A 12,494-nucleotide genomic window follows, 5' to 3' on the forward strand; every position below is an offset into this window, starting at 1 on the left:
TGGAGGAAACCTGTGCAGGGCCACACAGCCTGCCTCCTTCCAACCCACCCAAGTCCTTTCCAGACTCAGGGCTTTTGCACTTGCTACTGGGTTTGCCTAAAAATGTTTTCTTTTGATCTGTGGCTATTTCTCATTTCTCCTATCTCAGCTGAAATCTCAGCTACAATCTCCTGAATGAGGCAGTCGCTTTATAACTCATCATCACTCAATTTTAATTTCTTCATAGCATTTGAAACGATCAAACTTGCCTGTTTCCCTCCACAGAATATCAGGTCCTCAAAAGATAGCTCTTGTGGTCTTGTTCAGTCTGTGCCTAGAACGTTGCTCAGCACCGCAAACATCCCAAGACAGGAAATAACTTAGCTGGAACTTTTAGGACCGTGGTTCTCAACCTTCCTAATGCCGCAGCCCTGTAATACAGTTCCTTTGGGTTGTGACCCACAGGTTGAGAACCGCTCATTTACGACAAGAAGAAAAGTGGTAACAGATGTCAGGGAGGTAGGCAGGTCTCAGTGGCTATGGTGATTAAGAGAGAGTGATGACATTAACCCAAAACCTTTGTCTCTTTTCAAATGTGTCTATTTCAAAAAGCAAATCATTTGTAAACATCTATATGTACTTGACCTATTCCTAGCAGCTAGTTTCTTTAGACACGCATTGTAGTTAATCACCATATCTCAGGATGTCACAACTTTATAGTTTTACCAAGATAACCTCAAAGGCAGAGGATCTTAATCTAGGATGCAGGGAGGGGCTTTGGAGAGACTGGGAGCCCTTGAAGTGCAATGAAAAATTTTGCTGATAAGGACAAGGTTGCATGAGTGTTCCTGGGGAGAGGTTTTATCAGCTTCAGCATATTCTCAATGGGGTCCAATAACCTCCAAATTTAAGAATCATTGATCCCATCTCTGAGCTTTCTCTGAACATCTTCACTCTCAAAACATCTTGTTCTAGGCTGCCGAATAGACTTGCTGTTTAAATCACAACTTACATCGGTGAACTATACTTTCTTCAATAAGCACCCAGAGATGTAAATATAGGAAACATTTACTTTAGGGGAAAAAAAAAAAAAAAGATCAATTAGCAAATGACGACCCAGGATAAATCAGTGCCTCTGTGTTAAGTAACCTGAGCGCAGGTGGCAAGGGCCGGTTTCCCTCCTAGTGACAGTGGCTGAAATATCCCTATAAGATGATCTTTAAATATTTGACTCTTGCCTTAAAATAGCTATCCTGATTTTTTAAAAAGAACATAATTTAAAAACCCTTAGCTTATTTTTAATTTATAGTCCTTGAAAAAAAATAAGTGGCTGGCCCAATCATTTATATGCTTGGGCAAAAGCAATACATCTATATAAAAGTACAGTGATATATTTCTGTTGCTACTGTAATGTGCTGCTCCTCGGCCTGTATGTTCTGATTCATTGGAGAGTAGCAATCATGTCGACAGGCGCTGCTCTTCAGTTCCCATCAGCGACAACTAAAGGCCAATTCAAGGTTGTGGTGGGGTCATGAATCTAACACAGTCGCTGATAGAACAATTTCCCTTCCACGCAGCATTGTCAGTGGGACGCGCTGGGAATAGGCAGGGAGGCTGGCTACGCGCGTCTCTATCTTCTTGTTTTTCCCTTTGTTTCAGAGCCAGTGTCTGCAGTGTGTACCATTCAGCGCCATTAGGGAATAGAAGGCTACTGCATGGAAAATTGATAAGGGAGAAAATTTCTATCGCCTTGAGAATTTGGTGGTGGGGGGGGGAGGAAATAAAGCCTGTTCCTCTGTGCAAACACGTCGTCCAGCTACGTATTGCAGGGTGGTCAAGAGCAGAGAAACAGAAGGAGAGGCAGAAATAAAGGCCTGTGCTGGTTGGAAACAAGAGAGGTCTCAGGGCTTCACAGAGAAAATGTTTACCTTGCAGAGACTCTGTGGGTTAATTACATAACTGAGTTCTCTGTTCTTTCATTGCTCGAACAGTGCTGGAGTGAGAGAGGATGCTGTCTCTGTGTGCCTACCTCATTCTCAGCTGCAGCTTAAGCCTCACCCCCTATCCGTCCCCAGGGTGAAGGCAGGTTTAGTGGAAAGCCCAGCCCCAAATGGAGAATCTCAGACGAGGCTTTCAGAGAGGGTGTCACCACTTGCCTGGGCTAAGCCTCACATTTTGTTGAGATAAAAATACGGGGAGTGCTCTCTTCAGTAACACATATACTAAAATTGGAATGAGACAGAGAAGATTAGCATGGCCACCGCACAAGGATGACATGCAAATTTGTGAAGCATCATGTATTTTTTAGAAAAAACTAGCTGGGCATTGTGGCAGGCACCTGTAGTCACAGCTACCCAGGAGGCTGAGGCAAGAGGATCGCTTGAGCCCAAAAGTTTGAGGCTGCTGTGAGCTCTGACACCGTGCACTCTACCAAGGGTGACAGAATGAGACTCTGTTTCAAAAAAAAAAAAAAAAGCCACAGGGGAAGTGGGGTGGAGGTTGAGAGTGGAGGACGAGGCTGGCTGTGGGATAGCTATCTTCAAGTGGATGGTCCCAGATCATAGTATCCAAAGAGCATGGAGTCTGTCAGGTACTAAGCCAGGTTTAATGGCTACAGCATTTTGTAGTGGTTTTAAACATGGGCTTGGAATTCAGAGAGGGCACAATGGGTTATGAACTCACTCAAGGACACAGTACAGGCTGCAGAGCTGTGATTTGAACCAAGGCCTGCTAAACCCACACTTGTCGTCCCTAGACGCGTGGCACCCAGTTCTGGACACCCACAGGGAGTTTAACCCCTGGCACCCCACCTTCCACGTGTCCCTGTAGGCCCCAAACAGCAACTACATTGATGGCAGTCCCAGTTCTAAGTGTAAAAATTCTTTGCACTAATGAAGTCAAATGTTTTTAAAATATTAAAAAAGAAAAAAGTAAGATGAATTAATAAAATGCTTCTGGTAGCTATAAAAACTGGCCAAGATGGAGCTAATTCCGGCTCATACTCCATATTAAGCATTCTTTGCTTCCTATAACAAAGACAGTTACTTAAAAGGAATAATAATAAACACAAAATAAGAACTGTTAGTCAGACCATAGAAGAGACAAACCCACCGCCACAGATCTAAAGTTCCCTTCAGGGAGAGTGCTTCCTTTTTACAGAGGATCAAGAATCCTCTGGTTTCTTAAATGACATCTTTCCCATTATAAAATGAATATATTATAATTATAGAACATTTTGGAAGTAAAGCACTATAAAATAAAAGAAAGCAATTACCAGACATGGTGCTAACATACTATTAATATTTTAGTGTATTTCTGCTTTACCTCTTTTATAGGCCTATTTTTGTCAGTTGTTTAATAGTTATACCACTTACATAATTTTGAAGACTAACTTTGACATATCTATGTAAGGATTTTCCCGTGTCATGATAAACTCTTATTATGTATCATTATAGTGGCTGTTTAATGTTCAAACAGGTGGATCTTCTTGACTTTCCTTAATGATTCCTTTATTAGCAGACTTGAGGGGGTTTCCAATTTTTTACTACGACAAATAATGTCATGATAGATATTCAGGGACATTTTCCACATTTTAGGTTGGCATTTCCTTAGGCTAGATTTACAGAATTAGGACTGCAGGCTCAAAACATACGAAAACTTTCAAACACGCTCAAGCAATATTGTTACATCGCTGTATGAAAGAGTTGGTGCCGTCTGCGCTGCCACTAGCAAATCGAGCAAAATTGCCAAGTGACTAAGAACAGTTTATGGAGTTAGACTAGGGTTTCCCAACCTCAACACAATTGACCTTGTGAGCCAGATAATTCTTTGTTATGGGAGGCTGCCTTGCGCATGGCAGGAGGTTTGGCAGCCATCCTTAATATCTACCCACCAGGATTCATAGCAACCCTCGGTTATAACAGTGAAAAACGTCTCCAGATATTGCTACATGTCTTCTGGAGAGCAAACTCACCCCTGGTTGAGACCTACTGTGTCGCAACCTTGCATTTGAGTTGCACCACGTATAAGTAAGCCAATGCGGACAGGTTATTTATCTACCCAGCTCATCATTTATTGGCTGAAAGCTGAGGGTGCTCACACTCGGCTCAGGAGCTGCTGGTGAAGATTAATCAGACAGTGCCTGTGAGGTGCTTTGGACAGGGCCTGGTGCCTGGAAAGAGCAAACAGCCATTTGCAGGAGGATCATGGTGGCAATGCGTCTAGTGCCCCAGCATAAAAACCCAGCCTTTGTGTGCGCGTGAAGGAGAGATGAGTGTATTCATGTATTCATTCCGTTGGTATTTATTGGGCTCTTACTGTATATGCACCAGGCGTTGTTCTGGACACTGGGGACACAACAGTGAATAAAATACTGGCCTCGTGGAGCTTACCTTAGAGTGAAGAGACTGACAATAAATGAGACTGAAAAAGTAAAGGATGCGATATGTTAGGAAAAAGGATAGGAGTTGTTTGGGAGGATAGCTCAGGAAGTCTCTGTTGAGAAAGTGACATTTGAATTAAGACCCAGTTTTGCTGTGGGAGCACTGCAGTCAATCCAGATGGGGAAAAGAGCCAGAGGGAAGGCCTGAAACAGGAAGGTGCCTGAAACTCTCCAGGAGTCACAAGTAAACTAGCGCATTTGAAAGAGGATGAAGAAGGAATTAGGACCAGGGGGGAGTAACTGGCTGATGCCCTGATGGTAAGGGCCTTCTAGGACTCTGCTTGTACTTTGAGTGAGATGGGAAGCCAGCAGAGATCATTGTTTTGTACACTTTAATATTTTTTTTTTAATTGAGACAGTCTCACTTCGTCACTGTTGGTAGAGTGCTATGGTGTCACAGCTCACAGCAACCTCACACTCTTGGGCTCAAGAGATTCTCTTGCCTCAGCCTCCCTAGTGGCTGGGACAACAGGTGTCCACCACAACGCCTGGCTTTTTGTTGTTGTTTTAGCAGGCCCTGGCCAGGTTCAAACCCACCAGCCCCAGTGCATGTGGCTGGTGCCCTAACCACTGAGCTATGGGAGTCCAGCAGTACACTTTAATTTTTTGATGAGAAATCATGGAAAGAGGAATACAGAATCTAACAGTGTCTATCCAGGGAGTGTAGACTTTTAAGTTGAGAGTGGAGAAGGAGAAAAACCTGCTTTTCCTTGTTGATGGGGCTTATCTTTCCTTGTTTCAAATCTTGCAAATTTGCAAATTCCATTTTACCTCCACTAAGAGATCTAATTGGGATAAAGGCAAGGATTCAGGCTCAACATGGAAAGCTGATTGCAGGAACATGCGTCACCATCACCTGAATAGTTGGGCTTGCTTTCTTCTTTACCTGTTTACATGTGTGGCATTGTCATGAATGCTAAGCTCTCCTCTGATTGGTACTCAGTCCTCCCTCTTCTCTCTATACCAGTCATGAGGCTTTTAAAGCATGCATAGAAGATGTGCCCATTTCTCCTTCTCTGTAAAGTGATTGAAAAATGAAGTATTGAAGTAAGAAACCAAGGCAATAACTCAAAAGTACAAAGTGGTGTGGGCAGGGTCAAGGGCCCTTCACTGTAGCTTGTCCTTACATCTAAGGAGTGATCTGTCAATTCATTGAAACAAATTTTTGTGTGTTGGGGAATTTGGAACACTGATATTCTTGGAGAGACTGTTATCAGTGGCACAGGTTTCCCAATCGCCTCTTATTCCAGTATTATGACTCAGATTTAAGGTGTATCCTCCATGCGTGTCAACAAGTATAAACACAAGCTTGAATGTTTTCCTCCTTCAGTCCAAGTTGATATTAATCAGAATTAATTTCAGATAAAAATCTCAACATGCACTTGACCTCAAAGGTAAGAGTGCATTCCATTCTGTTCTCGTTTTATGGAGCAACTTTCCTGCCAGCTCTGGTTTGGCAACTCCATTCTTCTTGCAAAAGTAGTTTCAACTGGAGCTCCTTCAGAGCAGGGCAATTCTCAGGGCCCAGGCAAGAAGGATCAGCTGCTTTATGTTTCAGAAGGTTTGCAGCATTTTATGTAATTCTGTGAATTTCAAGGTTTTAAAACATCTCAATTTTGTAAAAGTAAAATTTTAATCCAATCCTGCCTCCTCTTACTTATTGTGGAGTTATCATAACGGGATTTGCTGAAGAACCAAAGACAATGGCCAGCCTCTTCAAAGGCAGTTTTCGTGGGTACACGCCCCCCAGGCAGACTGCTTGGGACTGCATTTATTCACTTTCTATGCCCTGTCCTGTGCTTCACCTTGGATTAACCGCTTGACAATGCCAGCCCTTTGCCTTCTGAGCTCCATCCCAACAGGGAAATTCAATCACTGTCTCTGGCCAAGTGGGAAGCTTTCACCGACTTGGTATGACTATCTGCGGTCTCCCCATCCTGTCACCTGTTTGTCAGGGACTGACCCTGTGGCAGAATCATCTCAGCCATTTGGAACACTCCCAGACAGCTGTGTGAGGACTTTTATGTCTTTCTTTGTCATATAAAGAGCCTGTCTTTTCAAAATATATAACCTTGAATGTGAAGAGAATCCAGGTGCTGTGTAGCCATAAATGCCCCCTCACCCTTGGACACAACCCAGCCTAGAGTTGGGGTGGTAGAAATTCCCACTGTTTGCCTGAAACTGTGGCCCCACATGCTGCTCCACAGAATGGTGCAGACACTTTCATCTCTGCGTTTCTGACCACAGTGGAGGCTCCAATGGGTTTCGAGAAGCATCCACAAAAGTACAGGGGACCATTTGTGGGTTTCATAGTGGGGGGCCTGGTTTATGATGAACTCTAATGTCAGATTACCCCTCTCATCCAGAAATGAGGTCACAGAATGTGTCACAAAAGGATTCTGGCAACAGGAATAACCAGATATGATCTTAGAAACTCTTGTTTCATCAGCTACATCTGCCTGCATAAGTGCAGAGACAGTAGACTTGAGCCAGTTGAAAAACCCAGAGTAATCCATTCTAATATGCTGAATACTGAAAAGAATGAAATTCAGTATTTTCTTCCACTGAAATCATGACACAAACCAATATATAGAAAGCCTCCCTCCCACCTCCCCCACCAAAACACACACTCTGGGGAGAATCAACAGGTAAAAATAAGGACCAAAGGATAAAAAAATTATGTTAAATAATTCTTCACAGTAAACTTGAACTAAAACAAAATTATATCAACCCCATTTTCATTTAAAGACAGTATTCTGGTAAATAAAATGAAATAATTTAAGGTAAATTACTTCCCTTGATGGAAATAAAAATTTCCAACTTAAGAGTAACTTTCATATGTGGTGGCGTTCAATGTATCCTTTTAATCTTTTTTATCCTATTTTCTTTTTAAAAGCTATTTTGTTATTTTGAAAAAATATATTTTTTATTTTACTGTTTTAATTTATTTTTATTTTTACCCTGTTTAATTGTATATCATGCTTCCAACGTGCCCTTAGAATGTGATCTAAGAAGGTTCCCCTCCTGTGGTTCACACTGCAGATGAATAGAGGAGCTTCTCTACAGAGAGAAGGCGAATGCATCTTTCTTCTGCCTGGGGTACTGGGAAAGAGAAGGGCTTAAAAACTTCACGGGACAGGTGTATCCTTCTTTTGCCCTTCACAATGGGGAATCTAGAACATTCCAGCTGCCCTCAGAATTGGCAGCAAGTAGGAGAACGCAAAGGGTCTATCTGGAGAGGCATAGTCTTTCAGGCTGTGGGGATTCTTTGCCCCCTTGGAAAAGGTTTTGTATACCCCACACTCTTCTGGCCTGAGGGAAGTCTGATGTTTGGCAACTGCTGGGGTTTGGAAGTCTGGTGCGAATGGCTTTGCCGCTTGATTTCTGAACAAGTCCAAATCAGAGGCAGATCAAGATTATACTCAACTCGAGTGATTTCAGGCACGGGGTAAAACTCAACTGTCCTGATGTGAGAAATGAGAGCTCAGGCAAGAGAGTGCTAATGAAAGATTCCAGGCAAAGAAGGCAGGGCCAGCTGCCAGCTCACAGACGGAGCTTGGCAGACAGACAGCAGAGCTCTGACAGGGAGTTTCTCTGTGCATTTTAGAAGAAGGCAGAATAGATCTAAATGTAGTCAACCTATTGATTTATTCTCTTTGTACTGGACATGGCTTTTTATTAAAGAAAGCAGATATTCAATAGTGTTAACTAGTAATGGGAATTGACTTTTCGCTAATTGCACAGACCTTGGCATTAATACACTTTAATGGAACCTGGGCGCTGTGTCCCTCAGATCAATTCTGAAGTTTTCCTCTAACTCTTTCTGGTCAAAGGACATGAATGGCATTGTAACTGAAGACACCTTTTTTAATCTTTTTTCTTTTTTTAAATTCATGAGATGAATAGACTGAGGAGCTTTTCTTTTATTCCAGAAGACACAGAGGGAGGAATAGTTTTGTGACTTGTAAAATACGTAGAAACTTTATGGTCTGAACTGACTCTGGAGTTTGGTGTTAGCTGTTTAAAATTCGCTTATGAATGCTGGCAGAGAGTTCAACCTCCCCTGCACCTGGCTGGGTCCTGCTCTGGCTGGGTTCTCTAAGGCAGAAGACTCATCACTTATTTATTGTTCATTTGTTAAATTTATTAAAAGTAAATAGGATCCCTGACAGCTGCTGGGCTCGCATACAGGCCAGGAACTGGGGAGGTGAGACTAGATGCTGCCCTGGCAGACCTCAGCAGCAGAACCTGATGTCACCCGAAGGCAAAGCAGCAAGAAATACCAGCCCCTGCCACGAGGAAGGACATTCCTGAAGTTCCCGGGATGGCAAATGTCCCATTTCCAGTTCTCCAGGATTTATTGCCAGATTCTTTCTCTGGCCACAGAAGACAAAGAGGATCCTCTGAGACAATGATGCTTCAAACCCAAAGCATGAGACCTCGAGGTTCTCAGAGAGGATGTTTATATCTTATTCATTGTTGAATACGGTGATGCCTGGAGTCAGAGTCAGACAAACCCTGTTTAATTTATGGCTTTACTCTTTCTAGCTTTCTGGCGTGAGGCTCTCAGAGCCTCTCCTCGTTTGAAAAAAAAAAAAAAAAAAGGAAGTAGAAACACATGTTGCATGCACAGGGTTGCAGTGTTGTTGAGAGATTTAAATACAATGTTATATGTAAATCTTTTAGCTCACCAAAGGCTCCCCTAGTGAATAACAGTTATGATTATCATTATCTTTGAACACTTTGCATTGGGCATTTGGTAGATGTTATTTTCTGCAAGTGGGTTCATTCTTTGATCCAACTAACTTTGTGCCTGTTACATGCTAGGAACTGCTCTGCAGTGCACAAATGGACATAGCCCCTGGCCTCATGGAGTGCATAATTTGGTGGGGATACAGGTTAGCAAATAAGTAAATCAATAGATACACTATTTGAAGTATAACTTTGGGTAGTGATAGGTGTCCTGAAATTAACCAAGATAAGGGGATAGAAAAATGTGTGTGTGAGAGAGAGAAAGAGAGAGAGAGAGAGAAGCTAGAAAGAGAATGGCAGTGGGGGAGAAAAATAAATGCATGATGTGAACAAAGATTTCTCCAGGTACCTATAACACACACACACACACACCCCCAACACACACCCATGACCATGTTTTCACTCAACACCAGCTTCTCCCTTTACCCCATAATGTCTTGTGCTAAAGAGCTCCTCATTGCATAGTGAGGTGAGATAACTCCTTGACCTCATGTCCTTTTCCTAAAGCATTCCTCACCCTGAACCCAAAGCGATGCCTCAAAAATGAACACTATAACCTGGGCGTTTTCCTATAACATTTTTACTCAAGGGAACCAGGAAAATGCCTGCCTTTTCAGATCCGACTTCTGTACGTCCAGGCTCGTCTTCCAGAAGTGGACAGCCATGCATTCAAGATGTCTCAAAGTTGGAAGGAGTCTTGGCTTTCTTTCTATTTGGCCCTGCAAAGTGTTACACAACTAGACTGCCATATTGAATTATTTTCAGCAGAAGAAATTCTTCGATGGCCCATCTCAGACCAGGCTCTAATTTGAAAGTAATGACATTTGGGCAAAGCTCAAATGCACTAAGTTGCTGCCGAGAGCTTGGTGGGTTTTGAGGTAATTGGTTTTACTCAGTTGCTGATGCTTCACTTGGACAAATGAGAAATCAAACTACAGCTCAGTTTGCAGAAAAGCCCATGTCAGCAGTTTAGTCTGACTACTATTTCAGAGCTTGTTATGTTATTGGCAATAAAAATGCAACTAATACACTGTTAATTAATATTGCATCCTACAGCTAATTTATCACATTATTAATCAGAGAGATAAAGCCAAAGAAAATGCAGCTTACCTTTACTGTCCTTTCATCTCTTTTAACACACTCGTATTTATGCACAAATACATGTTTTGGTCAACACTGCCAAGTGTTTGGTTGTTCCTGGATGAGTGTATTCTATTTTCAAACAGTAACTTGCCCCTCAGGAATATTTTATTTAGCAAGACAGGACTTAAAGTGAAAGGGTAACCATTTCTCATCGTAACCTTGGCTTTGTGCTTCTAGTAATTATCCTTTAATTGCATTACCCTATTTGAAATAGAGTTGTAATTGGAAAAAAACAATTTGACATTCCCTGATGCTTACTCTGACATGCACTATTTGCTTTTTATTCAAATGTAAATTTTCTCCATAATACTATCAAAGAAAGAAAAAAAATTAGGTAAAATTGAAATGTCAGTAGCAATTTCTGACATGCAGGCAATGTCATTCACTGGTGCTGTCTGGAAGGCAAGACTTTCAGTTCAGATGAAAAAAAATCAAACTATGAAATTAGCATGCTCTGAGGAGAGGGAGAGATGGATGGCAGAAGCACAGACCTATCCCTTTGGGATATGGGTCCACTTTGCAAGGCCTTCAAAATATCGAACAAGCTGCCAGCTATGATTTTTGGATGAATAATCCTTTTTGCTTGCCAAAAAAAAAAAAAAGTGTTCCTTAAAAACTGAAGGATCATAAACTTAACTATTACCTTAGGCATTTTGAAGGTGTAATTTTAATTTGGAGCATGTGTAGGCAGCCTCTAAAATGGCCCTAGAGGTTTCTGTCACTTGATACTCGCCCTTTTGCAATCCCTCCTCTTTGGTGGTGGGCCAGATCTTTTGACTTGCTTCTAATGAATAGAACATGGCAAAAGTAATGGCATGTCATTTTCAGGATTAGGTTACACAAAGTACTGTGGCTCCTACCTTGGGCTTCTCTTTTTTGCCCTCTTACATGCTCACTCTGAGAGAAGCCAGCTGCCACGTTGTGAGCTTCCTATGGGGGTGGGGGATCATGTGGTAAGAGGAAGGTCTCTGGCCAGTAGTCAGCATAGAACTGAAGCACTTGGTCCAATAATCCATGTAGACCTGCACTGTACCAACAGTTTGAAAGTGAATAGTGAATCATCCCTCAGTCAAGCCCTCAGATGAGCCCGTAGCCCCAACTGATAAATAATTTTTTCTTTGCCAGAGACTCAGCACTCAGCCAAGTAGATCTGGATTCCTGACTCACAGAAACTGTTGTTTAAAGCTGCTAAGTTTGGGGCAATTTGTTATATGGCAATAGATAATGAATAGAGGTAGGAGGGAATGGATAGTAAGCCAATAATTCTAGGTATGTTTGGTTTGTCACTTTGGTGGGTAGGCAGAACAATGAACGATGGTGAAGGAAAACAGCAGCTATGTCCTCACCTCAGTATGTTTCCTCTGAGAAATCACGTGATCCTCTGTGCCTCAATTTTTGTGTCTTCATCATACGTATAATTTCCTCACAGAATTTTTGAGAGTTATGAGTAAAATATTGCAAAGCACCCAGAAAAGTTCAAAGTACTGTATGTACATGAAAATGATGAATATTAACAATTCCTCAAAGCTTGGACTGGAGGTGGAGCAAGATGGCGGCTGAGTAACAGCTTCCCTGCAACTGGGCACGGTGAGTCTGGGGAGATAAGACTCCAGGCATCACTGGATGGTGGGATCTGCCTATAATCATCCCTTTGAGGATACAAGGAGTCAGCAAGGGACTTCTGGACCCCAAAAGGAGGACAAAAACAATAATTGGAAAACTGGCAAGTGGTTGTGTGTGTTCAATCGACCTAATCCCGCCGGCAGCCGTAAGTACAAGCAGCATTGAGACTGCAAACCGGAAAGGCCTTACCTGTGAACTGTTTCGGTGTTTTTGGACTTGGCACTCAGTTGAACTGCCTTTGGGGAGAGCTTGAGCAGGAGTGTGGAGAATTTTGGGCATTGTCTAGGGCCCCAGACTGAGCCATTGAGCTGGATGGAGCTAACAGTGTTCGGCTGTGGGCCGCAGGGAGCCATTGTGACAGAACTGCCCTGGCAAGCTCTGCCCTCAGGGTTGGAGACCAAGGATCAGGCAGGAGCTAGTAACCTAGTGACTGAGCAGTCTAAAGGTGGGTACTGAGCTGCCTTTTAGCCTTAACCCTCAGGGGCAGAGTGAGACCGGTTTTGGCACACTGGAGCCTCAGGCTGTTGCCCTGGGTAGAGTGCCGTGGCATCACAGC

The 12,494-nt window shown here is 42.7% G+C and overlaps 1 non-coding gene across 1 annotated transcript; it reads left to right on the plus strand.

The window, feature by feature from the left end:
• Window positions 1-2,177: 2,177 nt before the first annotated feature.
• LOC128566133 (U6 spliceosomal RNA) lies at window positions 2,178-2,284 on the plus strand. Its single transcript, XR_008374429.1, has one exon. It is a non-coding gene; the product is annotated as a U6 spliceosomal RNA (small nuclear RNA).
• Window positions 2,285-12,494: the final 10,210 nt, after the last annotated feature.

The sequence above is a fragment of the Nycticebus coucang genome, chromosome 14 (assembly GCF_027406575.1).
Source record: "Nycticebus coucang isolate mNycCou1 chromosome 14, mNycCou1.pri, whole genome shotgun sequence".
NCBI classification, from domain to species: domain Eukaryota; kingdom Metazoa; phylum Chordata; class Mammalia; order Primates; family Lorisidae; genus Nycticebus; species Nycticebus coucang.